The following is a 20,711-nucleotide window of genomic DNA, read 5'->3' as shown; positions in this document are numbered from 1 at the left end:
CTCTCAGAGTTGTCTTAATTTGCATTTCTTTGCTCAATAGTGATTTGGAGCACCTTTTCATGTGGCTACAAATAGTTTCAATTTCTTCATCTAAAAATTATCTGTTCATATCCTTTGACCATTTATAAATTGGAGAATGGCTTGAACCATTATAAATTGGAGTCAGTTCTCCATATATTTTAGAAATGAGGCCTTTATCAGAACCTTTGACTGTAAAAATGTTTTCCCAGTTTATTATTTCCCTTCTAATCTTGTCTGCATTAGTTTTGTTTGTACAAAATGTTTTTAACTTAATATGGTCAAAATTATCCATTTTGTGATCAATAATGATCTCTAGTTCTTCTTTGGTCACAAATTCCTTCCTCCTCCACAGATCTGAGAGGTATCCTATCTATGTTCTTCTAATTTGTTTATAATATCATTCTTTATGTCTAGCTCATGAAACCATTTCAACCTTATCTTGGTGTACGGTGTTAGGTGTAGGTCAATGCCTAGTTTCTACCATTCTAGTTTCCAATTTTCCCAGCAATTTTTGTCAAATAGTGAATTCTTATCCCCAAAGCTGGAGTCTTGGGGTGTGTCAAATATTAGATTGTTATAGTCATTGGCTATTTCGTTCTGTAAACCTAACCTATTTCACTGATCAACTTCTCTATTTCTTAGCCAGCACCAATGGTTTTGATGACTGCTGCTTTATAATATAGTTTTAGATCTGGTACTTAGAGTACCCTAGAGAATCAACTAAAAAACTATTAGAAGTAATCCACAACTTTAGCAAAGTTTCAGGATACAAAATAAATCCAGATAAATCATCAGTATTTTTATACATCACTAACAAAATCCAATAGCAAGAGATAGAGAAATTCCATTTAAAATAACTGTCTATACGATAAAATATTTGGGAATCTATCTGTCCTTGATTGCTGCATTTATTTCTCTTGTATTTCTCTTGTCTGGGGGTATTAATAAGCAAATAATTTGTTTAGGTATTTTTTCTAGAAATACTTCAGATGTGTATTTTTTTAATTGAAATGTCAATTTTTTTTCATTACTGGTATAGTTTTAGGTTTGTAGTCTATATCACTGTGGGTTCTTATCTTGAGATCTTTTGCTCTTCAGAACATGTTATTCTATTCTTTTCCACAGTTTTCAGTGGATACAGAATAATCTTATATTATTAAAACTTCCTTTATATTTGAAGACCTTTCTTCCACTCTCCTTTAGAATTTTTTGTTTGTTAATCAAATAATTAAATTAACTATTATATTTCTTGGAGTTTGAAAATTTTGAGGCAAATGGGAAAAGAAGGTATCCAGGGAGAGGGCATAGATCATTGATGGTCTGCATAATCATGGACATGAAAGTAGGGATGGTCCTACCATGGGGCAGTATCTTCCTTGTCACCTATAAGAATTGACATTGTTCTGGGAATAAGAAACAGTAAAAAGGGGGGATCCATTGGGCAAGATCTACAAGGAAGTAGCAAAAACCACATAGAGAGAAGATGCCCAAGTGGAGACCAGGGAAGTTTTTATTCCATGAGTAATAGAAAATAGAGAGGTACTAGATAATTAGAATGGACATAAATCAGAGAATTAAGAGTTCAAACAGAAAGAGAGGATGAATAATGTTTCTTCTTTATTTTAGTTATTTGCATTTTATTGATCTCTTTATACAGTTTCTCCTTTTCTTCTTTATCATAATTGTTTGCATTTTAAGAATTGCATTTTTAAGTTTCCTATTTCTTTTGAGCCAGCTTCCCTCATGAAAATTTCATTCACATTTCTTTCACTGAACTCTTTGAATTCTCTTCTCTCCAATTCCATGATGTATGTCAAAAAATGTCCAGTCTTCTTCTCTAGTTTGAATTCAAAGATGTAGTAGTCCCTTTCCTTCAAGGTTTCCACAGTTTTTACTTTTGCAGCCATTTCTTTTTTGTGGTTAAGAATTAAGAGCACTGCTCACCTACATAAAAAAAACCTTTGTCATAAATACCTTTACAATGTATGTTGAATCTTCGGAGAATTATATAATTTAGAATAGAAAGCTTCCTGGAGAAATAATTGTTAAGGATGCCATTTCATATGGTAGTTAATTCAGTCTTCAACTATAGCCAAACATAAGTTAGTTGTACTGAAGAATTTAATGCAGTTCAATTTTATAAACATTTACTAAGTGTTACATATAAAGCACAGTACTAGGTACTAAGGAAAAGACAAAATTGGTGAGAGCAAGAGGAGAAAGCAGGTCAGCCAGAGTCAAATGCTTCAAAGAATGTGGAATGGGAAAAGTCATTACATTTAGCAATTAAGAGAACACTGGTAACTTGGAAGAGTGCAGTTTTGCTTGAGAGATGAAATGGAAAGGCAGTTTGTAGAGGGATTAGAAGAAAATGAGAAAAGAGGAGATAACATAGATGATTTGTTCAAGGAGTCTGGTTGAGAAAAGCAAGAGAGAGCGATAACAGTAGCTAGCAGAGATGGCAGGATCTAATGAGGAATCTTTTTCTAAACAAGAGACACCAGATTGAGTTTCAAGAAAGCAGAAATCTGGAGGTTCTGGGAAGAAGGCAGAATAAATCAGAAAATTCCAAGTCCTCCAGATTTCCCCCAGAAACAAAACAGAATTGTGCCTCAGGGCAAACATAGACCAGTGAAACACAAAGACTTAGGACAGAACAGGGCCTTCCTGGGACAACCTGAGGAGACCTAAGGACCCTGTGAAGTGTAAACACCTCCAAGCTGGCTCCACAGAAACAGCAAGAAGGAAACCCGAATTGAGTTTGGAAGTGGCCTCAGCCACAGCCACAGGAACTTTCACTTCTGGGACAGGACTGAGGGAACTCCTGCTGAGTAGGAGCCCCAGGCCCAGCTGTCCTGCAGAGACTGAGCCCTGGGTGAGAAGAGAAGGAGCCAGCACACTCAGTAAGGGCAGAGGCAGCGGGGCAGGGCCCCTGGCTGCCAGCACTTGTAGGAGGGGAAGCCCTTGGTGTGGGGTTCCAGATCAGAGGGGAGAGTTGAAAGGAAGCTGGAGGCACTACCTCCCCACCCCCCAATTAGAGGTACTTACATTATAAATTCTCTTAAAACAAAAAGTAGGCAAAGGAGAACAAACCCAACCTCAGAAAGTTACTATGGGAGTAGGGAAGACCAGGATTCCTAGGTCAGAGGATGACACTGAAGTTAAAAAAAACAAAACCCACAAATCTCTCCTACCCCAAAGAGCCATTTGCTTAGAAAAAATTTATAGAAGAACTCAAAAAAAGATGTTTAAAATCAAATGAGAGAGATCAAAGGAAAACTTTAAAGTTTTCAATAAATCAAGAAAAACGAGAAGATTATTAAAACTAAGTCAACCAACTAGAAAAGGAGGAGTCGAGTCTTAAAGAAGAAAATGATACTCTGAAAATTAGGATTGGGCAAGGGGAAGCCAATAACACTATGGAAGAAATCAAGAAATGACAAAATAAAATATAAAGTATAAAAAAATAGAAAATAATGTAGAACATCTTTTAAGAAAAACAACAGATCTGGAGACCAGATCAAGAAGAGAAAACACAAAAATAATTGGATTATCAGAAAACTCTGACTAGAAAAAGAACCTTGGCTCAATAATACAAGAAATAATCAAAGAAAATGATCCTGAAGTGATACAACAAGAAGGGGAAGTAGAAATAGAAAAAAAATTGACTAATTTCCACCTCAAAGAGATCTCTACAAGAAAAACATATGGAAACATTATTGCTAAATTTTGAAACCCCCAGATCAAAGAGAAAATTTTACAAGAAGCAAACAAAAATTCAAATATGTTGGAGCTACTATTAGCATTGTACAGGATTTATTTGCAACTATAATAAGAGACTGAATCCTGGAATATACATCAACAATCAAAAGAACTAAGGCTGTGACCAAAAATATTATATCCTACAAAATTACGCATAATATTGAATGAAAATAAGACATTCAATGAACTTTTAAATTTTTATGATTTTGTCTCAACTAAATCTGAATTAAACTGAAAATTTAACATATAAGAACCAGCATCAAATTTCAAAGGATTAAACAAAGCATATTTAGTTTTATATCAGGAAATGTAAACTATTTGTCTAGATTGATACAGTAATTAGGTAGTCCAAAAAAATTTGGGCCAAAACTGTGTATAATCTGACTCCAAAAACAAAACCATTGAGCAAAAGAAAAAAAAAATAGTCATTAAGCTATACAAATGAGTTACAGAGGAAGAACCAACAGAGGCATTAGATAGAAGAGCAGGACTGATAGTTCTGACAACCTTCTCACTTTGGGAATGGGTTAAATTGTTTACAATATACATACATATAATGAAGGGTATATCACTCTTCAAAATCTATAAAGAAATAAAGGAGGAAGGAATCCATGGGTGGGAAGGGAGGTTAAATAAAGCAAGGCAAGTTAAGGAGTAGAATTAAAGTAAAAGAGTTAGCAAGAACAGGAAAAAAAAGTTATATAAGTATGAGGAGTGGAATTTATTAGAAAAAATAGCTAACAAATCTCAGACAAAGTCAAACTTAAAGATTCAATCAAGAGAGAAATTCACATTTCATGTTAGCCATAATAATATTGTTTGAATATTTATTTGAATTATTAATAATATTATTATACAGCATGAATATGTGCAAATGTGTATGCATATGTATATGTATATACATATGTGTATATGCATGTAGTTATATATATGTGTGTGTATAGATATATGTATGTGTCAATTTGAGGATAAATGTATATATGTGTGTATATGTATGTATCTATGTATACATAAAAAGATCCATGTTTAACTGTAGCTTGCCAGGAGAGATGTGGGAGATAAATGGAGGTAGACGAATAAAGTAAATTCACAATGGAGAACAAAAGAATAATCTAAAGCAAAAGATGGGAATTCATAAATATAATACCTTCTGCTATTATATATGTTTTCTTGAAATGGAAATTTGTTACATATTTTGAATCTTTTCTGGTGTTCTGCTGGGTACATGACAATATATTTTTTTCTTTTTCTCTTTTCTAGCTTGTTTTTTTTTTCTTATTATGTATTTAGTTAAATAAATTTTTAATGTAAAAAATGTAGATATAAATATCTAAGATATTTAAATTTAGATATAAATTTAACCCCAAGGACTGCTTTGGCTGTATTCTAAAATTTTTGATATGTTGTTTCCTTCTTGTCATTACTTTTAATGAAGTTATCTATCATTTTGATGATTTGTCCTTTGTCAAATCAGTTCTTTAGATTAAGTTAGTATGTCTAGTTGATTTTTTTGTTTTGTTTTGTTTTGTTTCTAGTTGATTTTTGTACTTTTTTCAGGTCACTTATAGTTTTATTTCATTTTTGGCCAATAATGATATATTTAATATTACTGATTCTCTACATTTATTTTTGAGGTTTATATTCCCTAATACGTGATTGATTTCTGTTAAGATACCATGTACAATTGAGAAACATGTATACTTTTTTCTATTCCTAGTCACTAATTGCCAGATGTCTCTTACATCTAACTTTTCTAAAATTTTATCCAGTTCCTTAACTTCTTTCTCATTTATTTTTAGTGAAATGAATATATTGCAATCCTGTGCTATCATAGGTTTGTTATTTTTTCCCCTGTAACTTATTTAGATTTTCCTTTTAATATTTGGTTGCTATGGCGTTTGCTGTGTATATATTAGGTATTGTAATTAATTCATTGTCTATAGTACTTTTCAGTAAAAAGGGCCATTTTACCTCTTTTTATTAATTAAATTTATTTTTGCTGTCTCTGGGTGTGAAATTATCATGGCTACCACTGTTTTATTGAGTTTAGTTAAGGTAAAATAGAATTTGCTCCATCCCCTTATTTTAACTATCTGAATTTTTATATTTCAAGTATGGTTCTTATAAATAACATAATATTAGGTTCTTTTTCCTTTTGCTATCCTCTTCTACTTTGTGGATGAGGTTATCCCATTCATATTCACAGTTATGAGTTAATTGTGTATTTTTCTCTACTATTCTTTTATGACTTTTCTTCTCGTTTCCACAGACATTCTTTATTATAAATTCCTATCCTTTCTTTCCATTATTCTTTTTTCGTTTTTTATTCTGAACTTAAATAAAACAAACATTTCCATAACAAAGTGTAATAGAAAAAAATTGCACCTGAAACTGCAAGTCTACTACATACAAATTAATATTTCTTTTAAATTTACAACAAAGTTATCAAGTAACTTTCTTTTCCCCCATTCTCTGCTTCCACCACCTAGAGAATAGCTACTGTTAAACACAAATATGTGTGTATCTCTCCCTAATCCATTGAGTAAACATTATATTAGTTATCTATATGAAGTCATATAAAACATTTCCATATGAATTGTATTGCAAAAAACAAAAAAATACAAGAAAAAGTTGAAAAAATATGCTTCAATCTGTGCTCAGAGTTCATTAATTTTATCTTTAGAGGAGTATAAAGTCTTTTGGAATTGTCTTGGGTCATTGTCCTGCCTAGAATAACTGAGTTATTCACAGTTGATCATCTTAAAATATTACTGTTACTGTATACAATGTTCTCCTGGTTCTACACATTTCACTTTGCATCATTTCATGTCAGTCTTTTCAGGATTTTCTGAAACTGTATGGCTCATCATTTCTTTCTTTTCTTTTTTTTATTTAATAGCCTTTTATTTCCAGGTTATATGTATGGGTAACTTTACAGCATTAACAATTGCCAAACCTCTTGTTCCAATTTTTTACCTCTTACCCCCCCACCCCCTCCCCCAGATGGCAAGATGGCCAGTAGATGTTAAATATATTAAAGTATAAATTAGATACACAATAAGTATACATGACCAAAACGTTATTTTGCTGTACAAAAAGAATCAGACTCTGAAATATTGTACAATTAGCCTGTGAAGGAAATCAAAAATACAGGTGGGCAAAAATATGGAGATTGGGAATTCAATGTAATAGTTCTTAGTCATCTCCCAGAGTTCTTTCGCTGGGTGTAGCTGGTTCAGTTCATTACTGCTCCATTGGAAATGATTTTGTTGATCTCATTGCTGAGGATGGTCAGGTCCATCAGAATTGGTCATCATATAGTATTGTTGTTGAAGTATATAATGATCTCTTGGCCCTGCTCGTTTCACTCAGCATCAGTTCGTGTAAGTCTCTCCAGGCCTTTCTGAAATCCTCCTGCTGGTCATTTCTTACAGAACAATAATATTCCATAATATTGATATACCACAATTTATTCAGCCATTCTCCAACTGATGGGCATCCACTCGGTTTCCAGTTTCTAGGCACTACAAAGAGGGCTGCCACAGACATTCGTGCACATACGGCTCATCGTTTCTTATAATAAAATAGTATTCCACCAATCTTATACCATAACATGTGCATCTATTACCCAATTGATGGATCATCCCCTCAGTATCCAGGGCTTTGTTACCAGAAAAAGAGCTGCAATAAATATTTTTGTTCATAGAGATCCTTTGATCTTTGAAATATAAATTAGTAGTGATGTTAATGAACCAAAGGGTACGCACATTTTCAAATTGTTCTCTAGAAATAACTACGTGCATTATAGGAAGTAATAGATATAAAAACTATACTAGTAGGGGACCTCAGCTAGTCCCCCTTAGAACTCGAAAAATCCAGTGAAAAATATTAAAAGAAAGAAACTAAGGAAATAAATAGAATATTAGAAAAGTTATATATGACAGATCTTTGAAGAAAACTGAATGGGAAAAGAAATATACATTTTTTTTTCTCAGCAGTACATAGAACCTACACAAAACTTTAAATTGTTCTCCAGAATGATTGGAGCAGTTTAAAACTCCACCAACAATGCATTAGTGATCCTGTTTTCCTACATCTCCTTCAATCCTTATTTGGTCAAAGAGTATAGGTCATTTAATAATTCTTTGGATCTAATTCCAGATTACTCTCCAAAATTAGTTGGGTCAGTTCACAATTTATCTTTTTCCCTTTTCTATCATGTCAGCCAATCTGATAGGTTTGAAATGACACCTCAGAAATGTTTTAAATTTATATTTCTCTAATCAATAGAAGTTTAGATAATATTGATAGCTTTGTCTATTCACATCCTTTGACCATTTATCAATTGAGAAATGACTATTATTTTTATAAATCTGGCTCAATTTCCTATATCTTTGAGAAATAAGGTCATTAACAGAGAAGTTTGATATAAAATTTCCCCGCTCATTTCCTTCATTCTTTCTAATTTTGGCTACATTGATTGTTTTTGCAAAAACTTTTAAATGTAATCAGATGATCCATTTTATTCCTTTTACGAACGTTTGTTTTTTATTTTATGAAACAAAACAAGCATTTACATAATATACTATTTTAAAGAAAGATGATTGCACACGAAGCTGCAAATACATTATGTACAACTTGCTATTCCTTTTAAATATATGATAAAATTATTGTGTAAATTTATTTTTCTTTTTTTTTCTTCTTCTGTTAATCAGTTCTTTGTCTGGATACAGATAGTATCTTACTTCATATGTTCTTTATAGTTAATTTAGGTATTTATAAGAGTCAAAATGACTTACTTTGTTTAAAATTATTCTTAGAACAATATTGGTGTTACTGTATACAATGTTCTCTTCATTCTGTTTATTTTCCTTTTCATTATTTCATACAAACTTATCCATACTTTTATAAGATCATTGAGCTCATCATCTCTTATGCCACTGTCTCTTATAGTATTTCATCAGAATCTCATCCATTTCCCGATTTATGGATATCTCTGCAATTTCTTGTTCTTTGCCACCCCAAAAAGAACTGATGTAAATATTTTAGAAGAGATGTTTTTTTCCCCCTTTCCCTAATCATCTTTGGAAATAAACCTAATAGTACTATTATTTGGTCAAAGTATATGAGCAATTTAATAACTCTTTGGGTATAACTCCAGCTTGTTCTCCAAAAATAATTGAGTCAGTTCACAATTGTACCAACAGTGAATTAGTATTTCAGTTTTTTCCACATTCCTTCCAAAATGTATTGCTTTCTCCTTCAATCATTTTAACCAATATGATATCTATAAAATGATATCTCAAAGTTGTTTCCATTTGAATTTCTCTAATCAATATATTGATTTAGATCATTTTTTCAAATAACTACAAATTGTTTTGATTTTTTTACTTTAAAATTGCCTTGTGTAATCCTTTAATCACTTATCAATTGGGAAATGAGTTGTTTTCTTATAGATTTGACAAAGATATTTATATATTTGATATATGAGACCTTTATCTGAAAAAACTATAAAAAATTTCCCCTAACTTTTTGTTTTTCTTCTAATCTTCACTACATTTGTTTTATTTGTACAAAAACTTCTTAATGTAATTTAAATGATCCATTTTATGCCCCATTCTGCTATTTCTTATTTATTCATAATTTGTTTATCCATAAGTCTGATATGCTCCATGTCCTTCAAATTTTCTTGTGATAGCTCTCTCTCTATCTAGGTCATGTATCTATTTTGACTTTATCTTGGTAAGTGATGTAAAATATTGACTTATGCCCAATTTCTGCCATACTGCTTTCCAGTTTTCCCAACAGTTTTTTTTTTTTTATGAAACAATGAATTCTTATCTATTTTAGTTTCCATGATCCTCTCTATTTCTTATTTGATCATAAACCATTCATTCCTTCATGTGTGGATCAGACAGATAAATTTCTCCATGCTCCCCTAATTTACTTATGACATTGCCCTTTACATCTTAATCATTTACCCATCTTGATCTTATTTTGGTATATAATATGAGATGTTGGCTCATACCTACTTTTTGACAAACTGTTTTTCAGTTTTCCCAGCAGTTTTTGTTAAATTGTGAACTTTTACTTGGATCTTCAGTTTAATCAAACACAAGATTATTATGGTCATTTACTATTGTGTATTATATACCTAATCAGTTCTACTGGTTTACTATTCTATTTTTTTAAACCAGTACCAGATTATTTTGATTATTACAACTTTGTAAGATTGTATGACATCTAGAACTGCCAAGTAGCCTTCCTTCACAATTTTATTCATTGACTACTTTGATATTTTTTATCTTTTGTTCTTCCAATCAAATTTTATTACTTTTTTTAGTTTTATAAAATAATTCTTTGGTAAAATAATTGGAATGATATGAAAAAAGTAATTAAGATAGAATTTTTATTTTTACTATATTGGCTCAACCTATCCATGATCAATTTATATTTCTTCATTTGTTTAGATGTCTCTTTATTTGCATAAAAACTGTTTTGTAATTTTAGTTCCTGGGTTTGTCTTAGCAGTTAGAATCCCAAAAATTTTATATTGCCCACAGTTTTAAATTTATCTGTTTGGTTGGTTGATTGGTTTGCAGGGCAGTTGGGGTTAAGTGACTTGCCCAGAGTAACATAGCTAACAAGTATTAAGTGTTTGAACCTGGAATCAGGTTCTTATATTTCCAGGGCTAGTGCTCTTTCCACTGTGACATCTAGATGCCCCATCTGTAACTATTTTAAATGGAGTTTTTCTTTCTCTTGCTTCTGGGTTTTGTTGGTACTACATAGAAATGGTGACGATTTATGTGAATGTATTTTATATCCTGCAACTTTGCTAAAGTTGCTCATTGTTTTTTTATTGACTCCCTAGGATTCTATAAGAATATCATCATATCTTCTGCAAAGAGTGATAGTTTGTTTCCACATTGCATATTTATTATATTCCTTTGATTTCTTTTTCTTGCTTTATCAATGTAACTAGCATTTCTAATACAGCATTGAATAATAATGGTGATAATTAACATCCTTGCTTCATCACTGATGTTATTGGGAATGGTTCTTGTTTCTCTCCTCATTAAAAATAATGCTTGCCAAGGGTTTTAAGTAAATACAACCACATTTTAAGGAGATTTCCATTCCTATGTTGGTAGTGTTTTTAATAAGAAGTGTTGTAATTTCTTAAATTTTTTTTCCTACTCTATTGATAGTATCATATTATTTTTGTTTTTTTTATTATTGATATGACCAGTTATGCTAGTAATTTTTCTATTATTGCTCCTGCCCCGCATTTCTGTAAATTCTACCTCTTCATAATATATGATCTTTGTGACATATTGATATCATTTCCTTGCTAGCATTTTATTTAAAATTTTACATTGATATTTATTAGGGAAAATGGCCTATAGTTTGTCCGTTTTTGCTTTCTCTGGCTTTGATGTCAAAACCACATTTGTGTCTTAAAAGGAATTAAGTAAGTCCCTTCTTTACTCATTTTTTTCAAATAGTTTAATAATATTGGGATTAATTATTCCTTAAATATTTGGCACAATTTGTTTGTAACTTCATCTGGACTTGGGGGTTCTTTTTTCTTTAAGGGCTTACTTATTTATGGCTGTTTAATATCTAAGATAGGATTATTTAAGTATTCTATTTCTTCTTTTGTTAATATGAACAATTTACATTTTTTGTTAAGTATTCATTTCACTTAGACTGGCATATAATTGGGCAAAATAGATATTAATAATTAATTTCATTTTCACTGGTAATGCATTTATCCTTTTTATTTTTGATACTAATAATTTGGTTTTATAATTTTTAAAAAATTAAATTAACTAAGATTTCATCTTTTTTATTATTTTTTCATTAAACCATTTCCTACTTTTATTTAGGATTAGACTTATTTAGAATTCAATAGGGTTTTTTCCACTTTTAACTTTATTAATCTATCTTTTGATTTTTCAGGGTTTTCATTTTAGTAATTAATTAGGGATTTAAAATTTTTTTCTAGTTATTTTAGTTGCCTACCCAATTCATTGACCTGCTATTTCTCTTTTTAATTGATATTTATTTTATATTGATATTTAATTTAGAAATATAAATTTCCCCTAAGTAGCTTTGTCTGCATCCTAAAAATTTTGATGAATTGTTGGTTATCATTGTCTTAATTAATTAATGGATTTTAATTAATTAATTAATGAAATTATTGATTGTTTCTATTATTCTTTGATCCATTCATTCTTTAAAATTAGATTATTTACTTTCCAGTTAATCCTTAATTGTTTCCACAGCCCTTTGCTGAATGTATTTTTTATTTTATTATGGTCTAGAAAGGATGCATTTAATTTCTGCTTTTCTACATTTGTTTGTGAAATTATTATGCCCTAATACATAGTCAATTTTTGTGCAAATTCCACGTACAGCTGATAAAAAAGTATACTCATTTTTATCCCCATTCAATATTCTTATCTGGTGAGTTTTTATAGAAATCTATTGATAACTTTATTTCTGAATAGTTTAGGAGTAATCCTGGCAGTAGTCAGGAAAATGAATTGGATATATTTTCAAGTTCCCTTATAGTAGTTGTGTGATTCTTCCTTCTTGCTAGCATGGTCCATTAGTTATTAGATCTTTCTGCAAAGCAGCTCTTATAAACAATCATCATATCTATGCATTAATATTATTTTTAATATTTAAAACCTATCTTAAAAATAATAAATTGAAAAAGGATTGTAGGAAAGAAATTCAAAGGGATAATCTCTTATGCATTTTATTCTAATCTCTTCTACTCTTTGATGCCACCTCTATTAAATCTCATTGTTTCTGGCAGGGTACATAGACATTGAAATTTATAGTATATATATATATACACACACACACACACACACACACACACACACACACATCGTCTATGTCTCTATGAGGTAAGAACAACCAGTTGAGAAGTGAAAAATGCAGTCTGACCCTTGGGGGAAGAAACATCTAGATTTCTTCCCAAAAACTACTGGCAATTTTTTCTAAGTTGACTGATTTATTTATTTTGGCATTCAATCACTTTAGTATGGTCCAAAGCTTCTGATATTATACTATTTCAAGAACATGAATTGTCTCAGCATCCTATTCTGGAATTCTACATTTCTTAGACAAGTGAAAAAATTTTTTAATTCATGACTGTTTTCCTAAATCTGCTTATATTGTTTTCTACCACAGCATCCAAAACTAGGACTTTTTCTTTATATTCTAGAATTAATGGAACAACTATATTTCTTTGCTTCTCTAAAGCATTTACCTGTTTGATCCTAATTTTGAACCTGTCTGTATTTTCTTGTTCCTTACTTATCCTAAACTTACTTTCCATACTCATCATGATGTCCAAGTCCCCCATTTCTTAAAACTACCCTACACCATCTTCTTCTGCCTCCATTCTCCTCCTTTTCCAATTCGTTGAATGGGTTCCATTTCACACTGTCCTTTACTATTGCCATCTCTTGAATCTTGCATTTCATTTTTTCTAATACTAATTATTTTTTGCCAAATCTCTCTAAATTACTTTCATAAGCTATCTTCTTTCCTCCTATTCACACACATGTGGAAGGGACAAATGGAAGTCACAAAGTCAGGCTAATTGAGTTCACTACAATTTTATGTTATCTAACATCAATTGTGCTCTCTGAACAAAGAAATATTATTATTCCTCCTTAATTGATTCCCTTTCCAACTCACTACTCTGGCTGTTCCACACTAAATCTTCCATGATACCCCATTTCTAATTACTCTGGTAGGGACCTCACCATTGTTCATTTTCCACTTCAAAAAAATTGAAACCATTCACCAAGATTTCCCCATTTCCCCTTCTCATCTTATATCACTCCTTCATCATCCACCACAATCTATTCCCTCCTTCCAATCTAATTCTTTGCCAAGGTCAGCCCTTTACCTGTACTCTTGTTTACATCTGTTCTTCTCAAGCAGAATATCTTTACCTTTGCTCCAACTCTCTCTAATCTTTAGTCTCTTCCTGTCTATTGTTTCCTTCCTGATGCCTACCAGTATCCTACCATCTGTCCAAAAAACCTTTACTAAAAGCAGAACCAAGAGAACATTGTATGTAGTAGAACAAGATTATATGATGATCAACTGTGGTGAACTTGGCTCTTATCCACAGTGCTATAATTCAAAGCAGTTCCAATAGACTTGGGATGGAAAATACCATCCACATCCAGAGAGAAAACTCTCTCTATTCATGCAATGGGGACTGAATATGAATCAAAGCATAGTATTTTCACTTTTTTTTTTTTTTTGCTTTCTTATGTTTCTCTCTTTTGGGTATGAATTTTGTTATACAACATGACAAATATGGAAATAATTTTTTTAAATTGTACATATTTAGCCTATATTAGATTACTTGCTGTCTTGGAGGTGGGGTTAAACAATGGAGGGAGAAAAAAATTGGAACACAAAATTTGGAAAAATAAAATACATAAGGGGAAAAAATCTTCACTGATCCTACCATCTCTGCTAGCTATTTTCTGTATCTTTTTCCTATCTCAGCTAAACTCCTTGAAGAAATTGTTTCTACCCAGTTTTTTCTTCATTCTTCGCTCAGTTTTTTTTTTTGTTCTAGACTCTCTATCGTGGCTTCCCTTCTCATCATTTAATTGAATTGATCTCTGTAAATTTAGCGTTGTTGTCTTAATTGCCATATCTGATGGTCTTTACTCAGTCATCCTCCCCAACTTTTGTACTGCATTTGACTGAATAACTTTTGTTCTCAAAGATGCCCAAAATGACATCCCTATGTTAAAGTTGAGTTACAGTATGTCTGACTGTGGCTGATCAGATCAATAGACGCTCAGAATGCTCAGGCACAAGTTGGACACAAATTGTTCCTATGAACTTTTGGAATAGCTTTTCTTTGGAATGGTTTCTTCTGGGCTACTCCAATTCTGCTTTGCTCACAGAGCACAGCACCTTCTCTGATGAGGGCACGGCAGGCTGGGTGATCCATGTCATACAATTAATTCTAAAATATCAGGAGGGACTTTGACAGTGTCCTTCTATTGCTTTTTCTGATCATCTTGTGAGCTCTTGCCCTGTGTGAGTGCTCCATAAAATAATTTTTTGGGCAAGCACACATTTGCCGTTAGAACAATGTAGCCAGCCCAGCAGAGTTGCACTCTCTGCAGCAGAATTGGAATCTTAGTTCGAAAAAGGACCTCAATGTCTGGTCTCTTATTCTGCCAAGGGAGCTTCAGAGTCTTCCAAGACAATTCAAATGGAAGCAATTCTGTTTCCTGACGTGGCACTGGTAGACTGTCCAGGTTTCATAGGCACACAACAGTGAGGTCAGCACAATGGCTCTAGATCTTCAGTTTGGTCTACAGAATGTCTTCAATAAGGACAAGCATGTAACCAAAGTCAGCTACTACATTGATGGTAAATTCTCCAACTTGAAAAGGCTACAAGCCAAAACTAAAGTCAAGGGAGTGTTGGTGCATAATTTTCTGTTGTGTGCTCAGTGCAGTCTCCAAAGCTGAGATGCAACAAAATATGGATTGATTCTCTGCTGCTTATGCTAATTTTGGCCTCGCAGTTAACACCAAGAAAACACAGGTCTTCCATCAGCCCCTACTACACTATGCAGATACAATAAATGGTGATATTTTGAATGCTGTGGATAAGTTCTCTTACCTTGGCAGTATACTATGCAGGGATACCCACATTGATAATGAGTTTGACATACACTTTGCCAGAGCTAGCTCAGTGTTTGGGAGACTCCAAAGGAAAGTGTGGAAGAGAGGAGGAACTAGACTATTTCCGTATTAGTCATATTATGAAAGAAAACACAGACCAAAAAACAAAAAATAAAAATAAAGTTTAAAAGTATGCTTTAATTTGCATTCAGGCTTCATCCATTCCTTCTCTGGAGGTGGCTAGCATTTTTTGATTCCTTCAGAATTTCAAATTCTTTCAGTCCTTTTTAGGTCATTTTATTGTTGTTGAGCATAGCTAAATTGATCATCATGAAATATTTCTGTGATTCTATCCATTGTTCTCTTGGTTCTGATCATCTCACTTTGGATCATTTCATGTAAAACTTTCCAGGTTTTTCTGAAATCATCCTAACTCATCATTTCATAAAGTATAATAAAATTCTTCCCAATCATATATCATAGTTTGGTCAGCCATTCCCCAGTTGAAGGGCATCCCCTACATTTCTAGGTGCTAGAGATACGGTTAAAGGAAAGAAGTAATTTTTTTTTCCCTCAAGGAGCTCATATTCTAATGGTAAAAACAGTTTATAAATAGCAAGGTACATACAAGCCATCTACAGAATAGAGGGAAGATAATCACACAGAGTGCAAGACAGTAACAGCTAAAGGAACCAGGAAAGACCTCCTATAGAAAGTGAGATTTAACATGTATCTTGAAGGAAGCCAGGAAAACTAAGAGTTAGAGAGTAGGAGAGAGAATATTCCAACTATGTAGGACAGCTATACTTATAGTATGAGCAGTACCACAACAGCAAAGTCTCACTCAGCCAAATCAAGGCCATATCTTTGAGTATTCTTTACATGATCTTAATATCCTTCCTCAGATATGGCTTTAAAAGTATGATTTTTTTACATGTTAGATGGATTACTAATGTCTTATTTCATTCGTTTCTTAACCTAAATTGCTAACTCAGCCTGAGTTTACTAAAGCATTTCAAACTCAACATATCCCTCAGAGAAATCTCTAACCCTCTCTTCCAAATTTCCCTGTTATTCTTGAGGATGGCATCATCCCTCTAATCATCTAAATTGGCAACCTTTGTCATTCTTAATCCCTTTCTTGTCCATGCCACATATCCAATTGGTCACTTAATCATGCAATATTTTTCTCTGCAACTCTCACTTATGCCCTGTTCTCTCCCCACTAAAATCCATCCTTCTCTGGGTAGATGCAAACATGCTTTTCTAAAGTGTATGTCTGACCATGGCTTTTTTAATCTCCAATGGTTCCTGATTACTTCTAGAATCAAATATAAACTCTTCTGTTTGGCATTTAAAGTGTTTCACATCCCAAATTCTTCCTATCTTTACAAGCTTTAAGCATAATTCCTTACACTTTATGGGGTAGCATGACTGCCCATCTTCTTGTTCCTCATGATGCTTCATTTCTGATCTTAGCTTTTTGCTTTTGCTTTCCTCTGTGCCTGGAATAATTGCTGCTTCATATAATCCCTGGCTTCCTTTCAGACTCAATCCAATTGCCACCTGCTGAAGAAGGCTCTTCTTGTTCATGCCTCTTCTTCCTCCCAACCACTAGTGTTTTTTCTCCCAAGATACTTTCTAACTATTTGTTTTTATCTTGAATGTACCAATCTGGGTGTGTATTGTTTGTCATTACTAGAAAGTAAAGACTTTGAGAACAAAGACTGTTTTTGCTATTTCTTTATGAATTCCCTTCACCCAATGATTGGCATATAATACGGGATTAATAAATGCTCTTTGACTGATTTCCCCAGCCACAACTGCCACTAAACTCATCTTGATCCAGCAATACTTCTGTTGTGAAGGCCACAGGAATGCCCTCCAGGTTCTATAAAGCAGTCATTGAACTAATCTGAAATGCATCACATCCTTATTCTGCCTTCTTGCTTTAAGTTAGGGACTTACAGATTTTTCAGTATTTTCTCATAGGCCATCTTGACAATTCTAAATTGGAATTTCCCATTGAGAAAGTATGTGAAAACAAATGTGAAATGAATTTCTCTTCATAAAGAATTATAACTTTTTTTCTAAATGTACTTTTAATACATCAAGTTTATTAGGATTCATTTTGGTGTAGGGATAGAGAGTGGCTCTGTGATTTCACACTTTGGCATATTGAATATTATGATGTAGAAAACTTTTTGTACAATAAAAATTAGCCATCTCTTATCAGAAATGTCAGAAAATCCTGTGATAATTTTGCCTGATTGTTTCTTTCTTCACCCATTAAATAACACTAGTAATATATACAAAAGCACCATATTTCTTCAGTTTCAGAGTAGAAAATAAAATACCACAACTTGGGGTTGAAAACAAACAAATGCATAAAATAGGCATAAAATCAAGTGCCTCTTCCCATCACTTTATTATTAGGAGTAATCTTGATGTAGCCAAAGAAAACAATTTGCCATTCTTATAACACATCTGAAATAACTTAATCTGCTTTTTTTTTTTATTTAATAGCCTTTTATTTACAGGTTATATGTATGGGTAACTTTACAGCATCAACAATTGCCAAACCTCTTGTTCCAATTTTTCACCTCTTACCCGCCAGACCCTCCCCCAGATGGCAGGGTGACCAGTAGATGTTAAATATATTAAAATATAAATTAGATACACAATAAGTATACATGACCAAACTGTTATTTTGCTGTACAAAAAGAATCAGACTCTGAAATATTGTACAATTAGCCTGTGAAGGAAATCAAAAATGCAGGTGGGCATAAATATAGGGATTGGGAATTCAATGTAATGGTTTTTAGTCATCACCCAGAGTTCTTTCTCTGGGCATAGCTGGTTCAGTTCATTACTGCTCCATTGGAAATGATTTGGTTGATCTCATTGCTGAGGATGGCTGGGTCCATCAGAACTGGTCATCATATACTATTGTTGTTGAAGTATATAATGATCTCCTGGTCCTGCTCATTTCACTCAGCATCAGTTCGTGTAAGTCTCTCCAGGCCTTTCTGAAATCATCCTGCTGGTCATTTCTTACAGAACAACAATATTCCATTTTTCATATACCACAATTTATTCAGCCATTGTCCAACTGATGAGCACCCATTCAGTTTCCAATTTCTAGCCACTACAAAGAGGGCTGCCACAAACATTTGTGCACATACAGGTCCCTTTCCCTTCTTTATGATCTCTTTGGGATATAAGCCCAGTAGTAACACTGCTGGATCAAAGGGTATGCACAGTTTGATAACTTTTTGAGCATAGTTCCAAACTACTCTCCAGAATGGTTGGATTTGCTCACAACTCCACCAACAATGCATCAATGTCCCAGTTTTCCCTCATCCCCTACAACAATAATCATTATTTTTTCCTGTCATCTTAGCCAATCTGACAGGTGTGTAGTGGTATCTTAGAGTTGTCTTAATTTGCATTTCTCTGAACTTAATCTTCTTTTAATGAACTTGTATGTACTAAAAATATAAGCATCCATCGCTCAACTTTAATTTTTAAAAATTACATTCATTATTTAATATGAATGTCATCTGCTTCCAAGTCATTATATGTTTTCATCAGCATAAATCTGCCCTTTCATTCAGTAAATTAGTTTAAATAATTTTTTTTCTAGATGAGCATCTGTGATTTTCTTAGTGTATTGAATTCCTATAAAATCAGCAAGTACCGATCAGCAATTTGTCAATAACTTAAAGTTGTAGAGTTTCTTGAGACTTAGTAATTGAGTAATTGAGACTTAGCATTGGTCACAAATCTAGGCTTCATAAAGAAGTCGGACTTCAGTTCAGGTCTTCCTGATCTTGAAGAGGGCCCTCTGTACACCACACTGCACAGCTTCTCACTAAGACTTTTTTATTTTTTGAAGATGACAAACAATAAGAAAAAAATGTATTTAGGAAAATTGGATTATAAAAATTGTCCTGATTAAGAAACTATCTCAGAGACATGTTTTGGGTAGACAGTTGGCCTCCTTGAGCCTGCCTTGTGGCTTTGGAGAAGACTTTGCTGGATTCAGCAAGGGAATCATGCAGGTGCCAGAACTTGCTGGGAAGCAAACACCTGCCAGGCTACTCCAGATAACTCCGTCAGTTAGAGGCATTTTCCCAGGCTCCCAGATGAATGGTCTCTAATAGCCGTGGGAGAGGGCTTTCTCCTGTTATGCACTGTACCACAGACTCTACTTGGCAGCTTTGTGGAAGCTCAAGTCAACTTGGCTGTGAGTCCACTGGAAAACAAGTGATGCTGGATAGTTTTACAGTAAAAACCCAGTGTCTGATATTTCCTCTCAGTATCCTGGGACCATGAAATATAACAACCGGGGCAAATCACCACTCCCTTAAAATGCATTACTCACTGGAGCACATTACTGCTTAAAAGTAAACTACAGCCTCTCTAAGTTTGAATGGAATTTGTTCAAGTCACATTTTGTGTTTTAGCTTTTCAATTAACTTATTTGAAATACCAATAAAATCATTTGGACATTTAATTTTTAGCAGAATATGAAATTTTTAAAAAGCTAACAAACTTAATAAATGTATGAATTGTTTGTCTTATAAACATAATCTTTCTCCCTTTTTTGAAGGTTAAATGTTTCTTTCTGAATAATTTTTAAATTAGGTATGATTTCATTTAGTGACAGACTTACATTTTTGTCGTTATCAAAAATTGATGAGTAGAAATGGAGAAGTAATAAGAGTTAATTTAGGGTGTCCTCTAAGTTTTAATAAAGTGCTAAGCTATTAAAGATTAGATGATACAGAACTTGGAGCTGTACTAAAACTTTGGAGACACACTGTAGAGGGGGGAAGAATTGATCTATGATAGATTATGATGCTCATAAGAAATGTAATGTGTTCTAACAAATCCTTATTATTTAGAGAATCCATGCTTATATCAGAATCACTTTCTAAAATACAGTATTCCTAATAAGGCCATCTCTGAATAGTGCTTTATGGATCACAGATTTAAATTAGGAAGAAAAGACTTTAGAGATCATCTAATCCAAACCCTTAATTTACATATGAGGACATCAAAGCCTAATGCAGTGAAATCCAAGAAGATTTCATACATACATACATAAGAGAGCAAGGGGATAAACCCAGGGTTTCCACATCCAGTGCCACATTCAGAAAGGGATTTCATCAGAACCATTCTCTGTAACTACCTTACCATTCTGTGAGGTAAGGTATATAATGCACACGT

The 20,711-nt window shown here is 32.9% G+C and overlaps 1 pseudogene; it reads right to left on the bottom strand.

Moving 5' to 3' along the window:
- The window catches only part of LOC116420971, a 45,011-nt pseudogene extending 27,942 nt beyond the window's left edge, over positions 1–17,069 (bottom strand).
- Positions 17,070–20,711: the final 3,642 nt, after the last annotated feature.

This window comes from Sarcophilus harrisii, chromosome 2 (assembly GCF_902635505.1).
Source record: "Sarcophilus harrisii chromosome 2, mSarHar1.11, whole genome shotgun sequence".
Classification (NCBI taxonomy): domain Eukaryota; kingdom Metazoa; phylum Chordata; class Mammalia; order Dasyuromorphia; family Dasyuridae; genus Sarcophilus; species Sarcophilus harrisii.
Note: the sequence above shows the minus strand (reverse complement) of the source record. Positions and strands in the feature narration are given on the sequence as shown.